The sequence below is a fragment of the Tinamus guttatus genome, unplaced genomic scaffold, assembly GCF_059628265.1.
Source record: "Tinamus guttatus ecotype Peru unplaced genomic scaffold, ASM5962826v1 Tinamus_guttatus_pri_ptg000489l, whole genome shotgun sequence".
NCBI classification, from domain to species: Eukaryota; Metazoa; Chordata; class Aves; order Tinamiformes; family Tinamidae; genus Tinamus; species Tinamus guttatus.
In genome coordinates, this window is record NW_028289023.1 from 1,929,112 (window position 1) to 1,953,903 (window position 24,792).

A 24,792-nucleotide genomic window follows, 5' to 3' on the forward strand; every position below is an offset into this window, starting at 1 on the left:
AAAGTAGAACATCACACAAAATCCAAAAGAATTGTCTTTGGAAAAGAATTGTATTTCCTACAGGGAAAGTGGCACTGATGTAATGAGTTTATAATTACATTTTTAAAATGATTTCCCAAACTGCTCTCAGTGGTAGGAAGGAACATCTGTTCAGATCAGCATTTAGATGGCTCTCATTGTTCAGATTTTGCTCCTAGGGGTTACCTATGCATTATTCACAGGCAAAAATCATTTTCCATCCATAACCTTCCATTCAAAGAAAGCAAAATATTTATCAGTGGAAAGTTATGCCTCTTTTCAGACTTTAAATTTTAAAAGAGGTAGAAAATTTGGCTATGGTCTCCACATCTGTTGTGACTAACATCCTTTGTAGTTCCATTGTGCTGTGTTTTACTGCATATTCTGCTCAAATTTGCCTCAGCAATTGCATGTGATATGTCTGGAACACTGTATAGATTTTGGAACTAATTAAAAATAAGACATTTATATGAATGACTTTGGGGAGGGAGAGAAGGATCAAAAGAAGGAAAACCTAAAGTTCACAAAATTATTTGTTCTAATTTTGAAGATATTTCTGAATATGAATTTGGATTTATCAGACAGAGTGAATTCGAGTTAACCAGAAGCAAATAGTCAGTTGTAGGTCATATTCAACATTTTAACTAGACTGAAGAAAAAAAGAAGAAACCCTGCATTAATATACATTCTGCCTAACTCCACTAGTGCCAAGAAATGACAAAATGCCAGTGAGAAAAATGTCTGTAGGGCTAATGTCTGCATGATTTTTTTTTCTTTGGTAGGTACTTTGTAGTAAAAGAGTGTTTCAATATGAGAAATACTGGCTTAACCAAATCAAATATTGAAGTCTAGTTAAACTGATATGGCTTCCCATGAGAACAACATATAAAACCTATTTATCTCTTATAACAAAGTATAAGCACAGAGTTTATTACCAGGGAGATAATCATGCAGTTTTTGATGGAATACTGAATATGGCCTAAATCCCTTTAAGGCATTTATCTATTGTTGAGGAACACTGTGACCAGAAAAAAAAAATTTGAGTAAAAGTATCTTGTACCTCAGTTCAGCCAGATCATTTTTCTGTGTTTGGGATTCTGCTAGCATTACACTATATTTATTGGACATTATTCCATTTAAAATACGAGATTAAATCCAGTGTAACTATCTTGTATGAGATCACACTTTGACCCATGGTTTGCATACAAATGGAAAGTCACATACTTCAGACATAGATATGCTAAGGGAACTGAAAATTCTAAACATATATATAGGGAGTTGTGTTTAAGAAAGCTTAAGTAGGCTTTATTTTAAATCTTTTTTTTTAAATAGATAAATTGAACAATTATGCATTCAGATACAGTGAACCATCAAAATGACAGTGCTATAGGTAAGAACTAGAAATGAAATAAAGACAAACTCCCTTCTAATATGATTATAATTTCACATTAGGATATTTAGGATCTATCAAGAGCATAAGAACTTGCAAATCATGGCTTACCTGCACACAATTAGTTTGGCAGAGTTGTAATAACCTTATATTTAACACAGCTGCAGCCAATGTATTTATATTATTTTACAATGGTAGATGTCTACCTTCGCTGCTGGCTTATCATTGCTCTGACAGAGGAAAAGAAATCCCTAAATGTGGAGTAGGAGTCCGAAGAGAGGCATGACAAGATCTCTTTGGGATGGTGAATAAATCTGTCATTAAAGAAAGAGCTAGTCAATAGTGCTTCGGTATTCTGGTCTTTCTCACCTACATGGTGTTCTTCAAGGCACTTCATGCAGATTGGATTTATACTTGGAGAAACGTCATGACAGATCAGAAAAAAAGGGCTTCAGAAACACTAACTCAAAAAAAGTAGTAAGATACCCTGAATGAAACTAGAAGTATCTTCCAGTTCACTGGTATGTATGTTGTACTTCAAAAGGTTGCTCTAACTAAAAATCACCTGTGACTTTTTCAGATAATAAGCAGAGATATATTCCAGTTTATCATCTTTATCCTGATCAAAATTTATTTTTGTCCCAGACATGCTTGGAGTTGTGTTGTTCTATCATGTGCACAAAAGTGAGACCTATTGAAACAAGATACATACTGTAGGATTCAGCTTGCAAATTGTTACTTCAATTTAGATGTCCATATGTATAGATCTATAGGTGTGCTACATATCCAGTAACTCCCTAGATAGTTAAATGAGATTTTGTCAGTGCAGTCAGTGGGACCTGGAGAACTATTCAACTCACCTGAGCCAGACACGTGCATCTGATGAGCGAACTGCTATCTCGCCTACTCCACTTACTCTGTTACCCCAATCTCAATTCAGTACAATCAAAGAGTAAACAATTCAGTTTAGCTGTTTTAATCTCTGTACATTGCAGTCTTAAGTGCTGATTGTCCTTACTTGTGTCAGAATGAATTACTGAATGGATCTTAAAAAGTCCTGAATTAAGTCAATGCCATCTTATGATCAAGAGCCTTTTATGTGGCTGTGGAGTTTGCATGCTTAACCAGATCTGCCTAAAGCATGTTTGAAGTCTCCAAAGACTGTGATGCTCAAAATCATCCATGCCTGGCTTATATCTTTGTATGTATAGTTTCCCATAAGCTCTACAGGAGAAAAAAATGATCATTTACATAGAGACTCTGCTGAATATGGATAATTACTGCATCAGTAGATCAAGAGAAGATTTACCAGAGAAAATAAAGTCATCCTTTATCAGTTCTCTTCATGCTGCTAAGTACAGCACATGCACTGTAGGCCATAGACTAAGGCAGAGTCACATAGCTGGGCAGCTAATTGCTTCCCACACTATCATCTAGGCTCTGGCTATAATCAATCCTCTACTTATAAAATAAATGCATCTAAAGATAATTTAATCTCCCTGCACTATTTGGGGAGGGTACAATGAGGGAATGGACATTTACATTGCAGTCTCGGAAGCTCCAGAGTTCTGTAGCTGAAGTTCTAGATCTGTTCTAAATGCTGAAGTACCAAAAATGTCCTGCATGTCTCCATGAATTACTATTAAATAAGGATGTTTTTGAATAAAGGAACCTAAAAAAGGGATCTTTTAACAATTCTTTTACAAAGTTCATGAAACAAACTTTTAATTTCTTCATAATGTGTGCAAATGTACTGAATCTGGTGCCATTTAATCGATGGGGATTTTGTAGAAAGAAAGATGGGCCCAGGGTGAATACACAACCAGATGTAATTCAATGGGCTTTTCAATGAAGCAGATATCCTTTATTTTGACAGACAGCATACTCAGTACTTCAGGCTAGCTTGTACATGTTGCATTTCTCTATAATGCATTTATTTAGAAAAATCTAACCTCAGCTGCAACCTTTAATGCTTAGGGAAGTATTTATAAGTGGCTTTGCTTAGTAAACTGCTTTTCCAGCCAAATTTATTGAACTACTAGAATATCATGCTGTGAAACGTAATCTGAGTAGTTAGTATTACCTGGAGTGTGCAGGGAAAAAAATGCTATTATGATATTCATGCTTGCAGCTTTTCAGGTCTTTTGTATATGTATTTATAAACCTTAGATATCTTATATTGCATCAGTACTGGCCACAATATCCTTCCAAAGCAAATTATGCAACATTACCTGCATAGCAAGTAGAATGTACTGATACATCTGAGAGTGTTGCCTGAAGATGGAAGCTCTAACAGTCGCTGAGAACCTAGACGCTGTTATTAACTTATCAGGATGTTTAAATATGTCAGATTAGAAGTCTGACAGCAGGAGGCTGGTTAACATTACAGAATGGAAATAAGGTATGTGTTTAACATTTCTAGTTTCAGAAAAGCTGTAGAAACAGTGTTATATATGAGGCCTAGAATTAGTCTGTGCAGGTCTGATGTGCTTCAAAAGGATGAGTGGATTTGATGCTTTGGAGAGTGAGGGTCTCTGTCTTGCTCTGCACCCGTAGACCAGAGCTCTGGGAGCTGCCCCCAGCAGACGGGCACCAGGCCAGAGGGGCGATGTGCCCACCTGAGCCTGCTTCCCGAGTGAAGATCCAGTTCACAGTGATTTGAAGGAGTCTCAAAGGAGTGGGATGGCTGGAAGTCTGGGGATGCGACAGGAAGAGTAGGCCATGCCCAAGGACTGGGGCAGCACATCTAAAAATGGTGGGAAATAGGGGTGGGCCTTTTATTGCACTGTGCTATGATGAGAATACAGCCCATCTCCGCTACCTTTAACCTTTAGGGGATGGGGACACTCGGCATGGGGTGGGTGATCTGGTGTGGACAATGAAGAAAATGTGGTACATGCAACATGAGCTGGAGGCTTCTTGGCAGTCTAGTCAGTGCCTTCCAAGGCCATGTTCTGGGGTGTATTACACCTCATCGGGGGATCACCAGTATTTAGTTTGATATCTGAGAGGGGAGAAGCCAAACCACTGCCAGATGCCCTGGGGCCCCTGGCAGTAGGAGCTAGCACTCCATCAGCAGATGAGCTTAAAATCACGAAGACCTTTATTTTGGTAGAAGTCATATGCTTGAAGAAATTCTTTATTTACTTTCAATTATCTTTATCTGTATGTCACCCTTCAGGTATATTTTCAACTACTCCTTTGGAACAAGGAGCGCCAGAAATTTCTGCTTTTTATGAAAGTGTGGGAATCTTTCACACTCAGATAACAACTTAAAAACCTTGTGAGACTTGCAATAAAATCATGAGAGCTGACAACAGAGATACACAGTGTGTTTGAGATAAAGATTGTTATCAGGCCCTAAAGTGCTATCATACAACATTCACAAACCGTAGAGGTGCTCAGCTGTAGATGACACTGAAGACACTGTGCTTTTTTTTCCAGAAGGAAGAAATAAATAGCTTTCATCATATTCTAAGATAATTTTTTATTTATTAATGAGTCTCACAGAATTTATGACTCCTGAGTCAGAAGAGCAATCATGAATTAAAATATTGCATTTTTCCGTAACAGTGCTGGGATAGAAAATATGTTGTTTTTTTCCCTTTCTATATATCTTAGGAGATGCAAATGCTCAACAGCATCTGTGTATGCAAAAATTTACTGCAACTTTTCTCAAGAGCAAGTGGAGTACTAGACCCTAATCAAGTCTAAATATTTCCTTCAAAATTAGGAGCTGTAACCTGAGAACACTAGAGCTAGGGAGAAAAATAAGACTTTAAATTCTGCCAGTTTGACTTTAAATTCAAGAAAAAAAAAAAAAAAACTTAAAGTGGCAAAGGGCATAAAACCACTAATCCTTTTGGAAAGGCATCAGAGGCAGGAAATCTGCCAGAAAGCCCTTTGGGTCAACAGACGATCAAAGTCTCTGAGAAGACAGGACTATTCTAGAAAAACTGGAATAATTCTTCTGTACACATAGGTACTTTGAAGAAGTTTTGGGAGACTCTCACACTCAAAGTCATTCTTCCAGGTCACTCATCAGATATTTTTTTCTCAAATTTAAATGGAAATAGAAAAATATACAGAATAATTAGACAAAAACAAGCAATAATTTGTCATCAGGATCAGAAGGATCAACAGGAATAGATATGCCCCTAAATCATACATGCTCATTTACTGTCAAAACAATTTATTTTTATCTAAGAAAAACCAGCATCAGCCATGGCATTTATTCAAATTGAAGCTTACAGAACATATCTCCAAATGATATAGAGACTATTACTAAGAAGTTACATAACAGCAAAGGGCTCTTGCTTTGTAGAAGTCAGATGCTTTATTGTAAGTGACAGAGCTATGATAATGCAGCACTTCTGATTAATAGTGTTGGAAGAGAGCCGTCACTGCGGGCTGCCTTCCTGCTGCTGAGGTCAACCACAGTTAGCCAGCAAGATGCCCATTTTCTCTTTTTCATGTGCTAATATTTTGCAACAAATGAATTAAAATTCAGTATTTAAAGAACTGCTGGAAAAGTCTACAGCACTTACATTTGTTACTGTTTTATGAGGATTTTGATGCATTAATAATATAAAATAAGGATGTTTAGTGGACGTTGAACCCGAAACATGCAGGCATGTTAAACATTCATGTAATCATAAATCCTACAAACCTTAAATTAACGTAAGTCCCATCAACATCAGCAAAAATTGACTTTAGATTAAAATTATGGCAATCTTGCAATGCACTGTGGGATACTAGGATTCCTCCCAGGAAATCTCTCAAGAAATTTCCACTTGTGAGTGGATGCTAGCATGACTAAATGGAGCTAATCAGAGTTAGGACTTCCCTGGTACAGGAGTTCTTGTATTGGGAATGGAAATGGGAAATCCTGAGTTGTTGATCCTGAAACACCATGTTTTACTTGGATGACATTACTAAGATAAGAATGAATTAGGTTTTCATGAGATGCTTGTTCCCTTGTGCACTGTCTGAAAAGCGGGTTGGCAGACAGAATAAAATCTTCCAAGCAACAGATGGCAGGGGACATGACAATCATTTGAGCAATGGTAACCTTAAGCTGATTAGTTTCTTAATCAAGGCAGAGAAGACTCCAAAGGTGTGAGAGAAGGTGAAGAAGGTATTTTTGTAATCTATAAAACAAACATAAGAAAAGGAAGGACAAGCTGATGGATAAGATGAATGAGAGGAGGGAAATTACAGGAAAAATATTGTATGCTTTGTCAGTATGAAAACATAGTAGTCAAAATTTGCATCAACAAGCAAAGAACAAGCAAAAATGGGTTATGTGACAAAATCTTAAACTATTATATGGGTAAGGCAAGCAATTTAGGCAGAAGTTGTAAGAATATGAGACAGGCATTTGATGAGAATGAATGGTATCTCCTAAGCTTCAAACACCATCAAAGATCATCAGTGTTTCTTCTGGGGCTACGAGAAAGGGAAAGATTAGCAAAAGGAGAGGCTGAGGTCTATCTAAGTGAAATTTTTTCCCCAAGTGATGTCTGCAGGAGAACTTTTAGCCTATTTCTGATGTTGCCATTCTGCTAGGAAATGCTTTTGCCAGTGCTGGGCTGAGAAGCTGTCCTAGCTTAACGCCCACTGTTCATGGACAGGCACCCTGTGGACCAGCATCTCTGCCTTGTTTAATCTCTACAGCTGCATCAGATGAGCTCCCTCTCTCTTAGATGTATGGGACTGACAATGTGCTTTATGTAGCTTCCGTAACTGCTATGGCAAGGACTTATCCTGAAATGAGAACATGTTGATGACACAGTTTTGACATAATCAACATAGCTGAGGCTGTGGTGCATTTGGATGCAGAAGGCCCCCACTTTTTTCAGTGCTAATACTAACCCCCTGCAGAGAGACTCCTTGCCATTTCACTGCCATCTCTGGAAAACGAGGCGCAAAAAGTCAAATGTGGATTAGCCTCAAATTATATCTTTTTTAACTCCAATGAAAATGCACTTTATTTTTAAGGAATTCCCAGTAAAAATTGAGCTGTTTTTTTTTCTCCTCAGAACTGTTTTTTTTATTTTTTGTCTTCAATTGATAGATTTTACAACAATCAGCATGAATCTTTGAAATGTTCAGTTAACCTTCTTCTCTTTTTATTGGTAAAAAAGAAGTTTCAGACAAAATATTTCACTTAGTTCTGGCAAAACAAGGGTTACTTTGACATTGGTAAGAGGGAACGCAATAACAGATGACATGGATGACACGTCCTGAATGACAAAAAGACATAGTGATATCAAATCTCCATCGACAGAAGATGGAATTCAAGTGAGGGCATCAGCGGGTCTTTCTGAACAGGAGTTTGATTACAGCTTTGTAGAGCTACTAAAAATATTTGTTCATTGTCAAGTCAGGTTGGCTGCATTCAATAGGACCTAACTAAACTTATTGCATTTCTTACATCCATTTTTTTGTTACAGACAGTGGAGTTATTACAAAAATCATGGTTTACGTAAGCAGAAAGAAAATGCAGATTTTTACAGGTAAAATCCAAATGATTATTTATTTTGTTTATCTTTGAATGTATGGCAGGCAGTATGTACTGCCAGGCAGAAGCGATGTACCATGCTGTTGAGGACACATTGTGGGAGGTACAACATCACCCAAAAGAAAGCTCAGAAGAACTACTCCTTCCTCATGCATTTTATGCATTAACTAATTCATATATTCATTTTCAAAAGAACATAAGATAACTCATGAAAGCATAATGTTCTTGGGCATGCAAGCATCTTTCTTCAGCTGTGCATCAGCACTTCGTTAATTTGTTCCCATGGTTGCACTGTTAGTACAATCTAACCTGGCACTTTTGTGTCAACCAAAAATAATTCAAGCAATGAACCTAAACCTAAACAAAATATCCTGTTGTTGCTGTCTAGTTTAACCATCAGGTTAAACAAGTATTTTCTAGTTGGTGAGATAGCTGTTATATATTAGCATACTAACAGTGCAGCTTATTTTAATCAGACATTAGATGTACTTTTTTTCTGCTCTCGAGTTTCTGCAAAACTAAAAGGTACCATTTGAAGAGTGTCAACAGACTTGATTAAATGGATTTCTTGAATTATAGTGTCTCATTGCTTAGATTTCAAATGATGATTTCACTCCACATGCACAGACATGTCAAAAGGAAACTTCTTCCTATTAATTGATGCATTTGTGAACCACCATAGAGGCTGCATAGGCAACAGAGTGGTCTGGAGAGATTCATTTTCAGAATAGCATGGTCAGAATGGTGGGGCAGTAAGAGCAACTGTTTTCCGGAGAAGTCAAGATGTTCTTTCCTTCTGTGGCTGAAACTGCCCCTCAGACTTCACCAGATAAAAAAAAAAACTGTTATTGCCTGAGCAGTTGCACGGAGGAGTGCTGAGTGTGGTCCTTGGTTGGCTGGAATCTTTGAGCGTCTCGTGGCTGGGTGGACATGAATCAAATGTTTCTATTATGGTGTGTCTTATGTCATATTTATGAATGAAGTTAGGAAACTTTAGCCTCACAGTAGAAAGGCTAAGACTACCTGATTTCGAGTAGCTCTACATCAAGGTAGCTGAGGTGTGAGCATCAGTCCTTTGGCAGTAGCCCCTTGTCAGTGCAATGTCCATACGGTCTGGGTTAGATCGTGCTATTCCTGCATCAATCACACACAGTCTCTGCAATACTTATTTCTCTCTTGGGCTGAATTAGAGGCAAATTATGACATGGTGTGGTGCCACCAACCCTCAAAAGACGCAGTGTCCATATAGAATATTGATGACTCTTGCTGTGCATGTTTTTAGGGATTTTGATACGTGAATTTTACAGTTTCTATATTCGATGTCTCAGGAGTTATGTGATATTTTGGTGCACTTTCCTATGCACTTCTGGAGTCCTTCTGTTTCCCCTGAACTAGGCAGGCCAACCTCTCTTTCACAGATTCTGAAGTTGGGTATCTGGAGAGAATTAGAGAACCTGATTTCCACATATCCCTATCTTTATCATCATCATCAGGGAGTTTGTCAGCAGATTGAAGCAGGTGCCTATCAAAACTAAAGTTTTCTAAAGAAACTGTCATGAACTCTGAAGTAAATTGGATTTACTTCCAAAGCACTTTTTCCAAATAGCTCAGAAGCTCTCAGCTCTGTCACTTCATCATAGCACTTTCTAAAGCTAGTAATCTTGTGAGACTGAGAAATGAATTGAATTCACAGGTGTCATTGATAATAGATCTGGAACAAAGCATTAAAGATTGCTAACATACTACAGCCAGTGGTAATTCTGAGGCATGATTTCTTAAAGTTCATGTTTCCTCTAAAACATAAACATTAAAAGAATCATGTAGTGTGAATGACAGAAAATGGACTGTTTGCAAGGGGCTTTTTGCTGGTTTTTTTAGGTATTTTATTGAAAATTTTAAATATCTATTTCAACTCCCTGTACAGTATTGGTGGAAATACTTGTTGCCTGATGCATACAGAAATGTTTTATATTTCTTTTGAGATTTCCCCTTTTCTCACTGGTACCTGCCAAGCCACAGTTAAACTAAGCAAGCTATTTCACAATCTAACCAATTAATTTAACCAATTTGAAAATATTTTCAGCCATTATTTTAAGAAAGGAGAGAGGACTACGGAGAATGATGCATGAGGCATCAGAACTGTGAGTATTTTTTAAAGATGACGCAGTTTCTGCAGTCCCATCTAACCTCCTCTCTTCTGCTTCTGTCTCTGGATCCAATTGGATTAGAGTCAGCTGCCTCCTTCTGGAAACTGTGCCTCCTAGTTCATCCTCCGTAATGAGCTGGTGGTGGGCATGCACTTTGAGGCTTTTCTCAGGCCGCCTAGCATGTCCTCAAGCTTTGCACTTGTTCGCAGCCTTGTAGGTACCCATGTGGGTAACCCAAATTTTCATGGCAGTCCCACATCCTTTTGCTGGGACTCTCAGATTTCCCTTTGCCCTGTTTTACTGCTTTACCTTGCAAGGTCCTGATCTTTCCAGTGACATCTTCAGATGCAGATAGCTTCGTTTGTGAGACAGCAGTGAACAGCAATGCAAATTAATAGGCATATGCTGGAAATTTTAAATGGAGGGGGACCTTTAAATTCTGTGGTTTCTGGGCATCAGTGCTGAGAATCAGCACCAGATTAGTTAGCTGCTCTGCTGGAAGTACTAAGGACTGTAGCACTAGAACAGAATACATTCTGGACTTAGAAAAAAAGTTCAAAAAGATATTACAGTGTGATATCATAAATCTAGACAGGACTCAAAATTGCATATGTGGGCACACAAGGATTTGCTGACAGCTATATTATTAAACATTGCTGTATAGTGCAAATCTTAGGGATAATCGCCGAGACTAAAATAAGCTGAAGGCACAGAAGTGAACTTTTACAGAATTGAGAATAAATTCTAAAAGTAACCCTTCCACTTTGGAATTGATACAGGAATCAGGATTACCAACACTGCAAGGCAAGGCCTCTTTCATTTGCACTTAGCAAAACAGGATGTGTTGCAGAGGGTGTTTGAGTAGGCAGACTCAATAGCAAATGGGAGGTGGGTGTACTTGCCAATACCCTGAGAGAATCATTATCATTAAAATCACCACTATTAGGAATGCGTATACAAACACTGTGGACAGCACAAGCCACATTAAACTCTTAACAGTGTGCGCAGGGCCTCTCAAAAGCCAGGTGAATTAGACTTGGTCTTGGTCTGAGCTTTGAATTGGTGTCCCAGCTGAATTCACATGAACTCTTTTATCCTCTACAAAGTTTCCCCAAGAACCTCAGATGCTGAGGTATCTGGTGCACATGTTCCCTAATGATTTATAGGTCATCTCCCAGGATGGATTAATTTTCATCCACCTGCACACAGATATTTGGAGCACCATCAGCCAATGCGTTTGATTCCCACTGACCAAAGTGAAGTCAATTTTCAACGTATCTTCTCATCTAATCAGCACCAAACACAATTACTTACTGAATCCAGCAGTAGATATGATAACATTCACAAAATTTCTTGTACATTTTCTCAAAGATGTTAAAAACTCTCTGCTCTGACTAGTCAAAAAACTACGTATTCAAGATGCTCAGTGATCTCATAGTCTGGGTAAGTGGGTAGCCCTGCCTTTAAAAATGCAAATGAGAAAACATCACTGCTGTTACCTGTCTTATTCTCCAAAGTTGTCTCCCATTACCCAAACCTCAACTGCTCAGTGGAGGAGAACCCACCATTGCTGATACTTCTGCTGCTGGATTCAATGAGGCATCACCTCTTGAAAGGCAGTAAAGTGTGACTCCTGAATGTCAACTTTAATGAAGAAGCAATGCAGCCTAACAGTCTAGGGGCCTATTGTCCATTTCTCTTTTCTTCTGAGCAAAAAACTATTAGGAGATCAGGAAGAGTGATGGCAGAAATAAGTGAAGAATAGCACATGACAAGCTATGCAGACATAAAGCCAAATATGTGTGCCTTAGGGCCATTGTACAGAACTGTACAAAAATCTGTGCCTTCATCATCCGTTCTGAACTTGCCTATTTCAAATATCAGGTAACACTGGTTTGGGAATTGGATGTAAATGATTGCAATGACATTAATTAAGCCTTAGTGCTTCCAGATCAAGAACCAGGCTCTTTGGCTCTCCCTTTCTGTCTTTTCGGACGAGACTGCCAATTATTGCACTCTTCCAGCTACCTCTCTCCTCCACATACTAAGGTCCTCCTCTCTGCAGGCTTCATCTTTGCACTATCTGCTCCCAGTTACCTGCCACATAAAGGTACTTCAAGCTCTCTGTCACTTCTTTTCCTAATCCACAAATTTCCCGAAGTATGAGGTATTCAAAGGAGACAGGGAACACGGAGCCGACTGCCTTTGGGGACGGCAGCTGATTTTAAAAGTGGGAATGCAAATCAGTTTGTAGCTAGACTTGTCCACAAGGAAGGAAAGATCTAGCCACTCCGACTGAATCTCCATTCTGGCAGAGTATATTGAAGGGTTCCTACAGTCCTGAGGAAATGGGACATTTTAATAATTTGAGGATGAGACAATATCTGGGGATGTACTCAGATGTACTGTACTCAGGTGAGTACAGATCCCATTTGTCAAGAGAATTATGACAGTTAGCCAAGTGCAAGTAATTTCTAGCAAAATATTAATGCTTTATAAAAGAAAAGAGGGACAAAAGCTCTTCCTTTCTCCTCCTGTGTACTCAGTTATTTCTTTTCTCCTTGTTCATGATGGGCTATTTCCATGTGCATCTTTCTGCCTGTCTTCGATTGCTTTCTCAGAGGCTTAACTTTGTCCACAAAAGTACACAGAAATACAACTGATTGCTATGAGTGCAAGGGAAGGTCACTACCAAGTCTGCAAACAGGGGATGTCTGTCAACTGCAAATCTGAAAAAACTTCTAATTTCAACACTAAATCATATTTTTATCATGGTGCACAATATTCTGGGAATCATAAACTTGCTGTTGGCAGTGAAATTAGCTGTGTCCCACTGAGCCATGTCTTGGCCTACTGCAGAGATATTTTGCCAGTGCTTTCTTACCTACCCCCAAACAACTTCTTGAATCTCTCTCCCAGTTTCCGTAAGAGATTTATCCTGCTGTCTGGGCACCGAGACCAGAAACAGACATCTGTCCAGCAGATGTTTGCAGCTGCAAGCATTTCACTCTTCTTCCATCTGCTCTGTAATATGGCATGTCAGCAGTCTATGGGAGAGCCACAGGAGAGCCCTTTAAAGAAGGAGGAGTGGCTCAGCACATTTAAGAAACTTCTTCTCCCTTTCTTTCCTTTTATTTCATCTCCCCTTGCAAGCATTTTTATTATTCATATTTCTTTCATGGCATGACAGCCAGCTAAATGGAGATCAGATAATTGGTTGAATTTTTGGTAGCTATTTTGAAACCGCTAAGTTATTGACCACAGACCCATGCTATTTCACGTACTGGATGTGTGAGTTTCCCTGTTTTCCAATCAGTTCCAATCATGGCTGTCAAATACCCATAAGTGGCAATGCAAATGAAGCAATGAAATGACTAGGTTGTCATTCCATGCCTTCCCCTGAAGCAGCAGTCTGTGTGGGCTGACTCTTTAATGCAATGCTAACGTGCCGTTGCTGCTAGCGTGCTCCATGACATGCAGCAGTAAGACACAGCAACAGGAGGTGAGTAAGGACGTTGGGAAGCTTTGCCGGCTCTGAGTTACTGTGGTGCAGCCTAAGCCTAGCTGGTTTGAGAGGATGTAACTGTAGGAGAAAGGAAAGTCAGAAAGAGGCTCTGCTGACTGCAGTGAAGTCTAGGATTTATCCAGGTAGACAGTTTTACAAAACTGGTGGTCAAAGTGAAATAAATCTGAAGCCTTTTGGCACACTGCTCATGGTGCTGAAACCTGGAGCATGCCTCAGTGCTGCTCCTGCCCTAAGCTTTGGACATCTGCTGTTGCCGTTGCTCGACAGCTCTACAACGTCTAGTTCTACAACCATTGCCTCATGAGCTGCGAATAATAAAAAGAAAGAAGGTGCAGATACAGCAATAAAAAAACTGAAGATACAGGTTGCAAGACAGAGAACCGTAGACCTTAAAGGTCTTAAAGCTGCCCTAAAGGTCCAAGGTACCTCAACCTAGCCTTCACAGAAAAAGAGATCCTAATAATTTGTTAATATGCTCCATCTTAAATAACTATTTAACTGCATAAGCTTGTACAGCTTAAAAGTTTTTGGCCCAACTTCAGCTACTGGAAGTTTGTGCCAGAACCTTTCCCAAGATGACTAGAAACTGCCTTCTGCTTTACAACTGGAATGTATTCCTGGGTAGTTTACATCCAGCTGTCCTGGTGCCAAGGCTGTCCTTTGATTTAAGTAACCCTTCTCCCTCTTTGGGATCCATTCTGTTGAATTCATACAGACCAGTCACAGTTTTTTCCATGCACCAGCACTGCAAGGCATATAGTCCTGTTTTTTAGGCAGCAGTGCATAGATTTTTTAAGGGCTTTTTTTCCTATTTTACCAAGTTAATGGTTACTGACTGGAAAGCTGATAGTTTTCAGAGGAGCAAAAGCCTGCAACAGTGACATTTACTACAGATTATGTCACAAACCTAGTTGTGCAAAATCCTTTTTCTTCTATGAATTTCTTCCTGCATCTTGTTCCCATGTAGGAACCCTGCAGAACTTTGCCATGCTTATCTTGCAAATAGCGGTTGGTACATTCACAGGCTTCTCCACTCACCAGCATTTGATTACAAATTTGCTTGCAGTTGCAGTCGCTACAGAAGCAGGCAGAGGCATGCACTTCCCAGGTATAAAACTAGGCTGTCGTAGCTACTTGATGTTTGGCATGGAAATGAGGATGAGGACCTGGGCATAAAGTAAATAACTTTATACCTCCCTTTTTTTCATTATCACAATCTTTACATATCTTTAATAATGAAGGGGAAGGACAAATTTCAATAAGGACCATAATGGGAGACCCCAATGGCCACCTCCTCTTTTGCGTCCTCTCTCCTCCAGTCATACTTTTTACTCAGTTTGATATAGACTGCATTATTTTTGATCTTAGTCTTTTATGATTCCATGTAGCTGTTAGTTCTTTGGCTGGTATCTCTATAAGATATTCTACCTGATGTCATAGGAGCATAGGCCTAGAGGAAACCTACCAAATCATCAAATCCAATCTCCTAATCATGGCCCATTACAGCATCATGAAGTGTCTTTCCTAAAGTATCAAGTGATGTCTTAAAATAATCTTGCTCTGATTAAAAGGTTGTTCCAAACATCAGTCTTCTAATAATTAGAAGCCTTATAATTTGAAGACTAAATTTATTTGTAGGTAGTTAATAATAATAATTTAGTGCCATCATTTGCCCTTTAACTTAAATAACTTTTGACCCTGTCTGAAGTTTACTCCCCTGATATATGTATAAAGAACAATCTTATTCTACCTTCAACCCAAGCCTTTGTTTTATTGGACTCCTTTAAAATGTGTGGCCTTTTTTACTTCCCCGAAATTGCTAGCACTCTCTGGCACCTCTTCCAGTTGAATAAATCTTTCCTGTACATTTGTGACCAGAACTGTACACAGAAGTACACACTGAGTCCTACCAGCAGCTGATCACTTTAATGCTTGCACTGTGCTGAAACAAACAAACAAATAAATAAATAAAACATTATGTGGTACTCATTTTTACCTTTTTCATGGGTGCATTTTACTGGTGACTCTTAGTCCTCCAACAACTGATCAATGCACATTTTTTCACTTCTTTATCGTTTTTATCTTGGTTCCCACTACATAGCAGAACATACATAGCAGAACATACATGCAGAGTGGTTGACTTTGCCCTTTGCACAAGCACCAAATGTCACTTCCCAATGAACGCGTACAATAATCCTTAAAAACCTTGTGTTAATCTCTGTACTCTCAAGGTTAATATGCAAGTTTATATATGACACTATACAATGCTTTTTGGAGAACGTGCTGCTTAGCCAAAATGCAGTGACTTTATCGAAGAAAACTCATATAAATCAAGATTAATGTCTTTGCATTCTACATTTACCTCTATGTCTTTGTTCTCTTCCTTAGTAATCGTTCTAAGATCAGATTAATGAGCAAGTGTGTGTCCCAATTGCTTTTTCAATTCATGATTTTATTTTGTTTCTCTAAAATTTAGGTAACAACTTTCCTTTTCTCCAGTATCTTGCCACACATTTTTTTAAAAATGATTTGCTACCAACTTTTGCAATTTGCAAGTGTTAATTATTTCAGTATTTGGAATTAAAAAATCATTACCTATTCCTCTAGCTTCAGATCATTACATTTTTTTTAGTTTTAGAATGAGCTCTGAGGCAGTAGTTTTCATTTCTGTCTGCTCCTGCTGTGGTCATGACTTTGCCCTGGTGTTCTGTGTCTTCCTTTTCACTGAACAATGAGGCAAATGAGCTTCTTGGCTCCAGCCTCATCACGTAATGGCCCCATTTTTGCTTCTTTTGTTCTTCGTTAATGTAATTAAAGACTGTTTTGCTTTTTGTATCAATTTCTCTTGAAAGGTTCATCACAATTCAACAAGCTGTGATGACAAGCTACCTTTTAGGTCTCTACCTTCTAACTTCCAAAAGGTATCTTTCCTGACAATTAGAGCCTTTTCCTGTCATTTTTAAGCTCTGCCCTTGAATCCAGTATATTTTCTTGTTTACATTTTTTTGCTTTGCTTTTTGGAGAGGATCATGGATAATGAGGGCCGATAGAGTTTGACTGTTACTTGTTCAGGCAGAGTTGAAAGCATCCCTGAAATTTTATTGCTCTTCTCAAGATATTTCTGAAAATTTTCATCTTTGTCTGAAAGAAATTCAAGGCTTTTCCCATTATTAAGTATGGACATGGTCCAGTTGACTTGCTGACTAGATTCTCTAGCTTATCAGAGTCCATCTGTCTGAAATATGTATTCTTTAAATCCAGTTTCAGGCACATTTTCTTTCTTCTCATTTTATTTAAATAGAATTGACCCACAGTCACTGAAGGCAAGATTATTTTCAGTTCTTCCTCCTCTTTACCAAAAACAAGTTTAACATAGCTTCACTACTTGGATCAATAACTTGTGAAGAAACATCAGCTGTATAAACGTCAAGAAATCTCTCAACTATGCCATTCATAACATTAGTTATTCTCCAGTCTTCTGTAGCCTACACTGGGTTTATATTGAATTTATTCATTAAATATACTACGATTCAATATGTGGTTGGATAAAGACCAGCTTCTACAATAAAGAAGTTAACATTAAATTAGAAAGTGGCAACAACCCAGTGTGACAGCATTCAAAATAAACACTCATAGTAGTAATTTTTGTTATGAAAGAAAGCCAAGCCAAAACTGTTTAACACAGCTGCGATGTAACAAATCAAAGGAGCCATTTAAACAGCTAGCACCTTCTGTACTTACACTGTTCTTTTCCAGAATACTTTACAATATGAGAAAAGAGGCTCTTTCATATGCCACATTGTCCAATAACCTAGCTTCATGACAGTTGGCTCCCAGATCATGGCCCTCTGATCACACACATTTGTGAGCATCTTTGACTTTCCTGGGATCTCTCTGGGCTTTGAGCTGAAAGGCTGTTTCTGGGGCTAGTTCACTCCAGAGACAGCTCCAACAGGGCAGCACAGAGGAGACCATGCTGGGCTCAGCCCCATGTCCAGCTCCGCGACAGAGAGTCTGGCACTGCCAAACACCCCCTCACTCTCAGGCAACACTTGGGACCCATAATACACACCTCTCTTGCCATAAAAACACTACTATGCTGGCTATGACACATTCCTCATGTTCATATAGACATTTCAAAGTGTAAAGTTAGGAAAAAATGCAAGAATAGGTCCCAGAGCCAATCGATACTACAAGTATAGTATATTAGTATGGATATGATATATTATATTAGTATATAGATATATTATAAACATAACTTTTGCTCTGTACCTTCTTACAGGCTTTTTGAAATACCACCTCCTATACTTGCTCCATTATGCAGAACTATTTTTATCATTTGGCTTATATAATTTTCGTTTACCCATTTTTCGTCAGTTAGTCATCTGCATTTGCAATAGCTGTTAGCAATTGGTTGTCACGACATTTCTAGAGAATATTTGCCTACATGGCAATTAGGCCTGCATCCATTAATAGGCCCAGGATTCCATATTTTGTCTGGACAAGACACCACAAATATCTATTACATGTAACTGTGGATGGGACACTGTAAGTTATGATCTTTCATACGAAGTCATTGGGGTACACCATGTGATTCACCTGCCATATACTTGTGCAATCTATGCTATTCTTATATTTATGCTCAAACTAAGCTAGCTGTTATACTAAGTAAATTATTCATAGGTCTGCATTCATCTCAAGCTTAGTTATCGTGGCTAATGATCAAAACTTGAAAGTTAAATGCTCCCATGATGACACAACCATGGTAGAATTTCTGTCTCTGTAGTATCAAAAAAATCTCTATCTGTACATGAATCCAGTACTTCAGATCTAAAACAGATCCTCTCAGTACAGTAAAATTTCTCATAGAGTTCATTTCCAAAGTGATTTTAACTGTATCAGTTGCACTGCCTTTGCTATTCCTCCTTACATATTTGCAGGTTAGCACATGCCTATTTCTTCACCACCTTTCCTACTATTTCCAGCTTTCTGAACAACTGGTGATCTTTACTGATCGTCTTCAGGAATGATGCCTGGTCAGACATATTTCTTTTATCCAACTTCCAATCTTTCATCAGCTGAACAATTCTTTTATTTTGTTGTTCAAGCTTGTTCAGCTGGACATCTCAGTTCATCACTCATTCAGTTGTCTATGTCTCAACTCATCCAGGTACTGAAGTGCCTTTTCTTCCTAATTGTAATACCTACCTCATTACAGCTTTCCACAATACTTTGTTTGTTTGTTTGTATTCCTGTGAAATCTCTGAACATTTGTCATTCTTTTCTTCTTTTCCTGAGCATTAAAACTGTCACAGAAAAAGATATGCATCTTTCAATCTTTTTACCAGTTTGGCATCAAAAAAGTCAAAAGGTCATAATTTTAGTTTGGTCTCTTATATTATCACAAGAATGCCGTGTGAAATTCTCCTTTTTCTTCCTTTCAGCACTGTCCTAATGGAGGAATCAGCCTGGTCTACATTACCTAGTAATTTTATGCAAAAGGAGAATCAGAAGAGCAAAGTAGTTCCCACTGAAGTGTCTTGCATCCTAGTTACATATGGTTCTAAGAGTTTACTCTCCATTAGTCTTGTCTCCTGGAGATGTCCTCCGTATACATGTGCTTTGAAGCTTTCTAAAGGACAGTTAACCCACAATCTTTTCTCCTTCATATGGGGGGCTGATCATGGTTGGACCTCTCTAGGAAGGTCACCTTCTGTCCATCTCATGTAGAGGACAGTGAATCAGCACTGCCCCTGGAGCAAGTCTCCAGGGCATGCTATCCTTTCCCTTCTCCTTCATCGGAACTCATAGCCTGAAAGTCCAGGTAAGCTTGAAAGTATGCTCCCACTCAAGGCTGCATAAAAGGCGCAGGTCTTATGTGATATGCCTGAAGAGTGATGCTTGTTCAAACTCTCTGCAAATGCTGCTGAAATTCACCTTGAATTTCATGCAGTGTTGCTCACTGTTTCTGTCACACCCAACAGCAATCCCAAGGTTAGCAAACTCTCATGATCTCCACCAACTTATTCTGCTGGCAGGGAAACTGTCTGTTCAGAGCAAGGAGTGTCATCTCCTTGGGAATCTGCAAGGTACCTGAAGAACCTCTCCAAAGCTGAAGACTGGATCTGGCTCTGTTAAAAAAAATGAACAAACTGAAAGACTTGCATGGTCCTTGACTCTCTCACAAAAATATTTCATGTGTTATGGATGCTTTGCCTCATTGAATTGCTTTCTCTAGGCACACATGATGTGGGGATGAAGCCCACACATTGGCTTAGAATTTAATGTCTCTGTTTAGTACTGAAGTAGTTTTGGGGGAAACTTCTAGGCTACTTTCCTCCAAAAAGACTCTAGTTTACACACGTTAAAACTGTGAGTGAATAGAATCAATAAAGGGAAAAAATAGGGGATTTGTTTCAAAATTGCACACTTGCTCCAATTCAAAACACAAGCATACACACAGAAAATTTTAATTTTAGTCATTAGCAGAATCCAAGTGATTTAAGACAATCACAGCTGCGTGGCTGGGCAGCCTCTGTGTTCAATCATCGGGGCTGTGTTTGGATGGATTAACAAGATACATTTTACACCTTTTTTTTCTTTCCCAACTATAAGTTCCCGAAAGACTACAGTTCCATGGAATGTCTTTATAGTTACTGTCTCCCTGGCTAAGTACTCACCTTCATTTCACCTCACCCTAGAAAACAGCTCGACTGACACAGTTGGCAAAAATCCTATTGATTCTAATGGAGCTTAACATCATCTACTGGTTTTAGAAACAATGAGTCTCTGGCCTGTGTGGGTATGGAAGAGAAACAATGCAGTTCCCATTCTGTTTTCTTTTATTCTTTTATCAGGAAGTTTTCACTTCTTATGCAAGTGAATTGGGGGTTGTCAGGAAGAGGATGAAGATGAGATAGGAGGCTTGCCCATGGAAATGTCTCAGTACCAGTTTCCTGTATAACAGTTAGGTGGTTTATAAATAGAACTTCCTTCCATGCAATAATATAATACCAATCTGTCACCACACTTGACACACTGTATAATCTTGATCTAGTTGCTTTCTAATTAATTTGAGCTCATGCGTCCCAGCTCACAGGCTGGGATAATATTAGCTTGGTCAGAATGGCAAATCTGTCAGTGCCAGCAACAGGCAAGTGTCTGCTTCCAATCTCTGAAAGTGTCGTATATGCATCTTTCCACCCCCAGGAGATAAAATCTTGGGTTCTCTCTCTTAATATGAGTGATTTGTCTTGTCATTCAAAGCCCTAAAGAAAAATCATGTGACAGCTTCTGTTAGTCATTCATTTGAGGAGAAAGCTCATCTAAATTAGATGTCAATGTACATCAGGCATATTTAAGTAATATTTATTAACTACTTTTGTTAAAGCGTGAAAAGCTTTGCTAGACTCTGATCTGTAGGAAAAAAAAATTCTAGCTTATGTCTGGTAAGGAAAATAGAGAGAGGAGAGCAGAAAGTCCAGGGACATAGTTGCAAAGACAATATTCCTGCTAATAGTTTCCTCTAGCAAAAAAAAAAAAAAAGGAAAGAAAAAAGAAAAGAAAAGAAAAGAAAAAAAGAAAATGATACGGGCATCTTATAAAATATAAAATGATGTGGTTTCTTATAATTTTTACAATTGTACATATAGCTCTGAACATTGTCAGCAGCACTAACCAGTCTCCCATCAATTTCTCTCTGTTGCTTTTCAGAGAAGCTCTGATTAGCTGCAGGGGTACTAGACCAGTGTGTCTGCAGGCTCAGGAAGACAAGGCTAATTAAATGTATTCAGCTCACACAGTGAAGGCTGTCTTAGACTAATCTAGATTTAACTTTTTCATTACTTGAATAAGAAAATCTGTAGGAACTAATGATTTAAGACCTTTCATTCAGTAGATGAGCTTTCAGAATGTGAAAGTTTCTGAATTTATTAGAACTCCATAGAAGTGAAATAGTAGTACCATATCCTTCAGGTTTTGCTGCATTTCTCTTTCAGTCACATTGCTGTTAAATACCGAGGAAGTTTAGCCAAAGCAGGAGATGGGGCCTGTGCCTGTGTTATAAAATCATCTCTTAGCAGTTTAACTGAAATTGCAACCAAAAAAAGTTTTCATTTTTCAAATTTGTATAAAACTGAAAGTAATTTTCTCCCAGAGAAAATCATCTAATCCTCTTCAGAAGAATTAAATTGTAAACATGTCTAGCAATATGTAATAAATCTGTAGGTGGACTTTTATACCTGTGTTATTCAATCCTATGGCTGACAAATAAATCATTGCCTGTTTCATCTGTATCCTTAAAAGCCTTTAGTGCCAAATATTTTCTTAGCAAATGAAGACTTTCAATAAACTAATCTTACTTATATTAGAGCTATGGTATGATTCCTGCTTCTGAAGATGTTGACCAGGCAGTCATCCAGACTGATGAACTATACAGGCAAAGGAGATAAATATAATATTCCATCTTAGATGTCTGCCCGTCTGTCTGCCTTACATGTCTGCCTGTTGGTGGGAATGAAGTCTCACCAACATTTATCTGTGTGCCTTAATACTGAGAATAGTTCCACCACAATCTACAGTATGACTCCAGGAAGTAGTAAGGTCGTCGGGTGTATCAAAATATGCAGGATTGGGATTTGGAAAAGATCAATTAATTGGAAATCCAAGCATCTAGCTGGAAAGCTGTGTACTGAATTCTTGAGAAATGGATCCATGTTTTTAATTACATAGGTGGAAAAGAACAAAGGTAAATCATTTTTTAGAAAATACTGAGGACATGTATATAATTAAAACACATGGGGATGCTAACTGCTCTAACAAAATTAACACCAAATACCATTTCTGTGTATTTATTATTAACTGAGCATTGAGGACCCTCTTAGAGATTCTGAGGGTGCTTAATAGAAGTAAAATGGCCTTGGCAGTTTGCTGTTAGGTGGTAAACATTTGTCAAAGTTACCTGGGTAAATGCTGACATATTCCTGAACACCAGAAGTATGCAAATTTAACATATTATTTCAAAAAAAATCCATCACAACTGTGTGTGCAGTGTTACAAGTAACCGCTCTGGAAGTATATGTAACTGTCTCAAGAAAGAAATTTATTGTACAATTTGTCTCTAAAATATTAGGGGGTGGGAGGACTTCTGAAATTATGTAAATAAGTAAAGACAGACAATAAGCAACTTATAATTTGCCCAACTAGCATGTTCTGAATGCATCGGTCTAGATCTAATTGTCCTTGCTTCTAAGCTTAATTGTCCTTGAAAGTATTATAAGCTGCTATATTTTCACACAAATGAACTGCTCAGGAAGGATCTGTCAAATGTATTAGGTACAGGCTTTATTGTACATCAGATGCATCCTTGCTCAAGGTGTTTTCAATAGAACTTTTGTATCTGTGAAAAGGAAAATGCCATTCCTGAGTTCTTTTGTCACATCTTTTTTATAGCATTTAGTCGGATTAATTGAGGGCAGGAGTGTTTTTGTTATGTGGGTACTAGAGGTGTGTAAATGTCAATGTGACAATGTCACAAATGTCAAGTGACAATGATACGGCCCTGGAAAGGCAAGAGCTTTTGCAGTCCCTAAAAACCATGGCAGCTGCCAGTTGTACAAGTTACTCTTGTATGAACTCTTGTTGGGAAACAGAGAAGAGATTCAAAACCTAATTAAAGGGTTTAAAGTCACATAACATAGTATTTCAACTAGCCATACACCTGTGCTAACTTAAGAGAACAGTATAATATTAAGACTTATAACATTATTTAGGATCCACTGTATCTCATCATCCCTACTGAAAAAGAAGGATTCATGGTGGAAATATGCTTGTTTCCAAGTTAGAAACGGCATGAGAGACAATTATTGAAAGCATGTGAATTTTCCGATTCTTCTGTATGCAATATGAAGTATTCAACATAATTTTTTTCCTAGATCTTTCTTATTTCAATAATTTTTATGCCATATGCCCCTTTACTGAAGATGGTCTTTATACTGGGTAGCCCTGCAGTTACACTATTTGCTTCAGCAAAGCTTATGAGTCTATCGGCATGAGCAGGGCATGTAGAACTCAGTACTGATATAGTCCTCTGATGTGCTGTCTTGATAGGAAATGTGCCTTGAGCACCCAGCTACTCTGTTCCCTCTTCCAAACACCCCTTTTCTCCATGATAGAATCAAAAATCAGTTCAATTGGAAAGGACCTTTGGAGACCGTCTGGTCCAGGCCGCTCGCTCAGAGCAGGGCCAGCTTACATGAGGTTTCCAGGAAAAGACACTGTAGAGCATGACCAGGAAGGTACCAAGTCATGACATTGCTGTGCTCCTTCAGCTAGGCTGGGGGGAAATTTCCTGCGGTTGCCAGACTATGGCACCGGGAAGCCAGGTCCAACACGAGTTTTATGTTTAGAGCTATGCTCTGTCCATAGGACTGGTCCTATGACATGACACATATGTTTTGCAGCCCATAGGTTTTCTCAGCTAGTGACTCAATGAGGAGAGACCATGCTAGTGAAGATTCAGGGAAGGGGTTCTCTTGTGGATATGTCTTTTTTTCTGCAGCAAAACATTGCCACCTCTGGGGAACATCTTTCTGGAGTGGAAGCTCTTGTGCTGATCTGCTTTCACCATACCTCCCACCACAAGGCACAAAGTCCCATTGGAAGAGGAGAAGATAACTTCCCAAGAGGCTGCTTTTATTAATAACCATAAGACATTTCTCCATGGCTCACACCCATATGCACTTCTTCTCTAGGCGGGTAGGACACTGGCAGAGGCCGTGACAGAGCTCAAGAACACCGTGAAGCTGAAGGACTCAGTGCAAGTCCTGCACCATGCCCAAGGTGGGGTGGACTGGCCACCGATGGGGCTGCGCATGCTTTGGCCCAGTCTACCGATGCCACCTCATCTGGGAATGGCAGCGGGCCAGGCTGGGGCATCCACATTGGCCAGTGGCTGCTCTTCAGAGATGGGAGGTCAATGTCACCCCAGGGGACAGAGCACATCTCTTCTGAAAAAAACCAAACTTGTGACTGACTTGTTTGCCAGAGTCACGATGGCCCAGGGCGCGACCTGCTGCCCCATAGCAGGAGTGGTGTCCTTGGAACAAGGTACAAAGCAAATTGCTGCTCCTAAGAAATTAAGGTGAGGCATTTATGGGGAGATGTTTGTCACACAGGCTGGGATCCTGCA

At 38.9% G+C, this 24,792-nt stretch overlaps 1 protein-coding gene across 3 annotated transcripts in view; it reads left to right on the top strand.

Annotated features, from left to right (window-relative positions):
• Positions 1–24,792, top strand: part of LHFPL3 (LHFPL tetraspan subfamily member 3) — a 240,326-nt gene that overhangs the window by 141,706 nt on the left and 73,828 nt on the right. The window lies entirely within an intron of this gene.